Raw genomic sequence first — 7177 nt, 5'->3', positions numbered from 1 at the left:
AAAAAGTACGTCTGCTCCACTGGGAAGGACTGGGACGTCAAGCTCCCTCTGGTCCTGATGGCCATACGGTCCACTCCCCAGCGATCCACAGGGGTTACGCCCTTTGAGATGATGACCGGCAGACTGATGACTCTACCACTGCACCTCCTGTATCACCCAGAGGATGTCAGTGTTGCCACTGCCTATACCGCTCATCAGTATGTGGCAGACTTGAAAACACACCTCAGAGCTACGTTCGCGCATGCTCAGAAGAAACTGGAGACCAACGTAGAAGGCGCTAAAGCCTACTACGACCAAAAGACAACCAGCCGCGAATACGAGGTGGGTGACAAAGTATTCTACTTTCGGTTCGCCCAACCGGCACGCAAACCTAAGAAGTTCCTGCCCTGCTGGTCAGGACCATTTGAGATCGTGGCAAAACTCTCTCCAGTTGCATACAGGTTACGCATCACCAAAGCGAGACAGGAGCCTGTCTACAAATGGGTACATGCAAACCAAATCAAACCCTACGTCAAACCATCCCCGCGGGTACAGAGACCAGACTCCCCGCAGGAGGTAGACGTAGTCTCGACATAGTTCTATGCATGGAAATGGAAAGGGGGGGAAAGTGCACGTTTAACCCACTAACATGTACTAACCGACAAAGAACCAGGCCCCCCCCCGCCGTCACTTTCACTAACCAAGAGAAACTCCTTCCTAGACCGCTAACAGGATGTACCTACTAAAACCTTACAGAGTACTCTGGTACTTATACTAGGCTCTGATTAATGAATCTCTACGTGCAATCAAGACTTTGTCTGAAACCATACATCAGGATATTGTGTACACACGAGTGGTGAGAGATTTGATGCAGGACCTGCTCAGGGAAGTAAGTTCCACGCTGGACAGCTTGGTTGAAAGTCGTATTTCCCCGTACTTGGTACCACTGGACCTGCTCAAAGTTAGCTTGACAGCTGCTACCCCTCTACTGTGCACCTTTCACAAATCCACCTAGCGTACAGCCTAGGTAGTGCAATTCCCATTCACGTTGATGCAGAAAATTAGAACTCGGTTTCCTGTTACATGTTCCCATAATTGTGACACCTCACATCTATAGGTTTAAGTCGATGCTGAACATTGGTATTTGAAAGGACGGTAGGCATTTCCACTTTGAACTAGAAACCTGACACTCCATCACCTCAACCTCGAACAGCATGACTCAGAGATTGAGATCATGGACGCTTTCCAGGGTTATAACTTTGCCTTCGATTTAGAAATTGACCAACAATTACTGATTGAAGGAACCAAATTTGCTAAGTTCACACAAAACCCGCGTGAACTTACTTTGACGCCCAAGACGCTACATTGACACAGATTATACGACTTTAATCTGCACATTGGTCGCCCTGGGGATGGAATGGCTCATCACGGCCGTGATAGCTTATTCCGCCTACAGGCGTGTTAAGAAACTCCAAGATAAGATGCACTTGCTCACCTACGGTGTGCCTCGTGACCGCGTTCGGGGAGACTCCAAGCGTGAATGTACCACACCTGTCTAAAGGGGGTGAGCAACATTTTCTTTATTATTTTGTAACCCTAAGAGTAGTTCTCAATTTAGTCTACCTCACATTTTTATCTGAGTGTTGCGTTATGTCACATTCTTTATAAGCTACACACTGAATGTATGACCTAAGAATGTATTTTATGAGACCTCAAGGTTGCTATGAATTTTCTTGGATGTTATATGTTACATGTTTTTTTTTTTGGGGTTTTCTGTATTTTTGTTTCTTACTTGGTCACATATTGACTAGTGGTTATGTGCCGGCCCAGCTCAGTCTGTCAATGACTCTGTCTGACACACCAGCACATTGTAGTACCTCTTAGTTTTATGGTCCTTGTTTTAGCCCAAAGACTGTCCTGATCCACCCTTTGGACCAAAAAGGGGGGAATCTTGGGACCACATAGGTCAATGCGCGTTTGCGAACTATGGACCTCGTACATCACAGCGTGCTCCATAAACTGAACTGTATGGCCGGCGGTGAGATGCCTTTGTGTCCACTCGTGGAGTTAACCGCCCACCGACCTTCCTCCTTCTACACTACTACCTCTCACATGGACGACATCATCATTGCGTACCACCTGCGTGAGTGGCTTCTTCTCGTTATGCGCGTTGGGGACTATCCCGTTTCCTATCCTCTTTGTGCCTGACAAAGACAAAGACCAAAGGCGCCAGGATCCAAGACAAAGACCAAAGACAAAGGCGTCCAAGGAGACCAACGTCCTAAGGGACAAACCCACCTGTGCTTCCGACAATCAAGTCGACCTACGTTCATGAGGAACAAACCCATCTGTGCTTCCGACGATCGAGCTTTGGGCGCGATCCCCGAAACCAAAAGGGGGAATGTTGAGGGTCTGACCTCATGAGGAAATTACTATGCAGTGATTTTCTCCAAAATGACTGTGCTTAAATTGCTCTGAAAAGCAAATAATCACATCAGCGCCAAGAAACTTCATTTCCCATGATGCTTTGCACACGGAAGCATTGTGATGACGTCACCGCCTAATACCAGAAACACGATCTGCGGGAGGCGGGAGCTTGGAGCTTTCCCGCGACTTCAAAGACTATAAATCATGAATGAGACAAAGAAACCTCGTTCTTTTGCCCAGGATACCTGGCGGTAAGGACACGCTTATCGACGCTCCGACAACTTGAGCACGCGGAAGCTCTAAGTGCCAAGTTGAGCCACGGAACTGCTGGAAACTAAACTGCAAGCCCATCAGATCTGCTCGTTTCTGCTCCCCTCCAGCTGATGTTTGAGGACACAGAACTGAGGAGGGAAACAACAACTCCATCCAGCTCTCAGAAACGCTGTAAGTTATAACTCAGCACAGAAAGAAACTTTGCTGTCTCTGTCCAGCCCGTGGAGAAACACTCGTGAACGCCAAACAACGGAGAAAGCATCAAACCGACGGATGACGCCGGAAACTGCGGAGAAAAACGGAGAACCGTCAAGTCATAACAGCGGGGGACGCCTTGCTGCTTTGGTGATCAGGAAACTCATTTTTTTCTCTCCTTTTCTTCTCCCGTTTCCTCTATAGTCTCAAATAAGCAATAAACCGCGTCTATTGCTTAAAAAGTAGCTTCGTGTTTTCCTCTTTCGTCCCAAACACGTCCGTCGGGTCATTTTGAAGAATAAACTGCTTATTGATCATTGTTTGGTATCTTAAAATGGTTTCTGTCATGGCCAGGCTGAAACTAAAAGATATTAATTTGTGATTAATCTTTTGTGTTGTTTCATGATCTTTTGAAATGTTTTGAGTGATTTAAGGTTAAGTTACTACTGATTCTAAGTGCTTTGGAAGTTAAAGTGCAAGTTGCCACCCACACTTTAGCCAGACAAAGGGGTCAGCCATCTTGTATTCAAGACTCCATTTTGAATCCATACACACGCACACACACACACACACACACACACACACATACACACTACTCCTTTGTGAGAACAAAGGACCCCATTCATACATCCTCCATCACATGCAAACACATCCATCTTCAATCATATCACACGGTTATTATTCATCTATTCCACTGTTTATTCATTTGACAAATTGTTAATTAAATGTTATAAAATTCAGATTTTTGTGTCCAGTAGCTTTGTTGTGTCGAAGAGAAGTCTCTGCTCCAAGGATTCTACGAACTTCAAGAAAGACTGATAAGAGTTTTGGATTCAATTTTTCCCCGGAAAAAGGGGAATGGTGCCCCGTATATCTAAGAATATCTTAATTAATTAATAAATCAGTAAATATTCCCATATTTACAGAATTTATTGAAGAATCCAAAAGTAAGTTAACGCTTACGAATTGTTCGCTCCTAATAACCCCAACACTGATGTCAAAATTATAGGTGGACAACGCAGCTAGCCAACGATAGCTCGTTGCATCGAGTTTTGCCGTTGTTAAGAGGTAAGTTAACGGATTATTATCAGTAATGACAGTGAATGTGTTCCCATACAAATAGTCATGAAACTTATCTGTTATGGCCCACTTTAAGGCTAGAAACTCCAACTTGTGCGCAGGGTACCTAGTTTCACTAGAGCTTAAACCGCGACTTGCATAAGCGATTACCTGTGTGACACCGTTTTGCACTTGGTATAGCGCTGCACCGAGTCCGGTCGTACTAGCATCTGTGTGTACTAGATATGGGAGTTTTGCGTCAGCGTAGCCAAGAACTGGCGAAGTGGTAAGTTTTTCAATAATAGTTTGAAAGGACTTCTCACAGTCTTGGCTCCAACGATTCCCAAAGGGTTCTTTGGGGTTCAAGTACTTTGATCTACATGGTGGTGTTTTAAAGTTTTTCCGTTTGGGTGGATAACCAGCCGTGAGAGATGTTAGTGGCTTGACAATATTTGAGTAATCTTTAACGAAGCGTTGGTAATAACCGGTAAATCCTAAGAAAGATTGGAGTTCCTTCAAAGTCTGAGGCTTCGGCCATGTTTTGAGTGCTTCCACCTTATCTGGATCGGTTTTTATGCCATCTCGAGATACTATATGTCCAAGATAACGCACAGATGTCTGGAAAAAACGACACTTATCTGGTGATAGCTTGAGTCCGTATTCTCTAAGCCGTTCAAGAACGTGAGAAAGTCTGGTTTCGTGTTCTTCCAAGGAGTTGGAAAAGACGATCAAGTCGTCTAGGAAAACTAACACTTCCTTCAGATTAATGTCCTTCATACACTTTTCCATAACCCGTTGGAAAGTGCTTGGAGCATTTGTTATTCCTTGTGGCATACGGTTAAATTCATAAAACCCAAACGGGCAAACAAAAGCAGTTTTAGGTTTATCCTTTTCACACATCTCTATTTGATAGTAACCTGACTTGAGGTCCATCACAGAAAACCACTGTGATCCAGCGAGAGCAGAAAAGGACTCCTCCAAGTTAGGCAGGGCATATGCGTCGCGAATGGTTTGCAGATTAAGCTTTCTATAGTCTATACATAGACGTACCTCACCATTCTTTTTCCGAACTACCACTATTGGTGAGGCAAATGGAGACTCCGACTCTCTTATTATACCGGTTTCCAAGAGGGCTTCCAAATGTTTTCTCACGGCTTCATAATCATGTGGATGGATCGGCCGAGATTTCTGTTTGAATGGGGTCTCGTCTTTTAAGTTGATGTGATGTCTTATCTGTTGTGTATGACCAAAATCAAGATCGTGGTGCGAAAACACATCGGAGTAAGTGTTAAGTTTGTTGGTGATCCTCCCCTTCCATTCTTCGGACAAGGGCGAAGTACCGAAGTCAAAACTGAGAGGAGGGTTTGAAGGTGAAGTCTGTTGCTGCGAACTACACGCCGCAAGTACTTTCTGATCACTTTTGTCAGGTTCTGGATATGGCATAACACGATCGGCTTTAACTAACTCAGCGATCACACAGTTAGTGGGTAATGTGATGTCATGGTTAGTTTCGTTTCTTAGTACAACAGGTACTTTGTATGGACCATGTGAAGGTAAGGAAATGAGGCAACAGTCTACAATTATACCCCCTGGTAGAGAACCATTGGTAGGTTGTTCAATGAGTGCATAAGGCTCATGCTTGTTTTGGCTGGGTTGCATAAACCCTTCTAGTAACAGTTTTTTATTTGCAGGGAGAACTTCTTGGGTTCTCCCTCGAAGCTTCACCACACCAACTCGTCCATCTTTGCTTTGTTTTTTTCTGACTGCTAAGGCTTTTAGCACGTGTTGGTACCCATAAGAGAGTGCCTTGGAATCAGGTAAGTTATTGGCAGACAATTGCTCATACAAAGGATCGAGTGTGTTTGTGCCAATGAGTAGTGGTGTATCAGAGTTTGAGCTTATATCCGGAACCACTAACGCAAGGGTAGGTAACTCAAGTCCAGACTGATCGAGCTCTTTTGGAAATGTGACACTTATCTCTATGTATCCTAAATAAGGAACTGCTTGACCGTTTGCGCCCTCGACTTCTAACAGATTACTGATGGGTTTAATTGAGAGGTCAGGTAAGTGTTCTTGGTAAAAAGAATTGGCAATGGTGGTTACCTGGGACCCTGAATCCAGTAAACAATTACATTCAACACTGTTAACTGAGACTGTAGCTGTGCATCGCCCACCCACTAATCTTTTGGGAAGTTTTGGCACTGAATGAGCATGAACTGGCTTGCAAAAAAGTCTCTCTGTCCTTTCCTTAGAGGGACTTGGTTCTACTTTAGCACCTATCTGTCCCACGATAGGAGCTTCTACCGGTTTAAAGGAGGAGACTGAGCAATTGGCTTTGACATCTCCCACTCGCGCTGCTTCTGTCTAAGAGCAAGTCTTTTAGTTGCAACTAGTGCTGGATTTGGCTCGTTGCTACAGCTAGAAGCTATGTGCCCATCTTCTCCGCACTTAAAACAGTATCCAGGCTTTGGTCTGGGCACCACTGCTGTTATCTGCTGAATCTGTTTGGGCTCATCTGGAATTTTAGTCCCCACACGGGGTTTTGACTCTTTTTGAGTTTTCTTTGCCTTTTTATCTGTGTTTTTAACCTTAAGCTGTGCAATTTGGCTCCTGAGCTCAGCGATTTGTTTGCGTAAGTCATCACAGTTATCATCTATTTCCAGTTCACAAGTGTTTTTACTCTGAGAGCATGTTGTTTGCACATTTGAATACACTCTAGTTCGTTGTGCCCCTAAGTGTTGTTTCATGCGTGCTGCTTTAGTAGCCTGTTTGTCTTCTTCAGTGCGCAGTTTGAGGAGAAGTGCTGTAAAATGAGGCGGGTTGTCTTTCTTTTGTTCGAGTTGCAGGTTTGAAATCAGCGAGCTGTCCCAACAGCCTCTGCAAAACTGCTTGAGCAGCTGCTGGTCGGCGTCACTGGAGGAAATTCCATTCCTCTGAATAACTAGGTTTAACAAGGTGTATAACCTCTGAAAGTAATCGGAAGGTTTTTCACCACTGTCCTGGTTTGTGTTTAAGAAGCGAGCAAAGAGCTCGTCGCCGTCTTCGACAGCTGCGTAAGCTGAATCGAGATGTTCAAGGTACGTTTCCGGGTCGGATTTTGGACTAAGAGCTTTAACGATGCTCGCTGCTGGGGCTGACAGACTCTCCACGATTCTTTGTACAATTTGGGACTTGGTGAGTGAAGGATCATTTATGCATAACACTACACTACTACGCCAAGTATCATAGTCAGTTTCAAAAGAAG

The sequence above is a fragment of the Nothobranchius furzeri genome, chromosome 14 (assembly GCF_043380555.1).
Source record: "Nothobranchius furzeri strain GRZ-AD chromosome 14, NfurGRZ-RIMD1, whole genome shotgun sequence".
In the NCBI taxonomy this organism is placed as follows: domain Eukaryota; kingdom Metazoa; phylum Chordata; class Actinopteri; order Cyprinodontiformes; family Nothobranchiidae; genus Nothobranchius; species Nothobranchius furzeri.
This window is presented reverse-complemented; position numbering follows the sequence as displayed.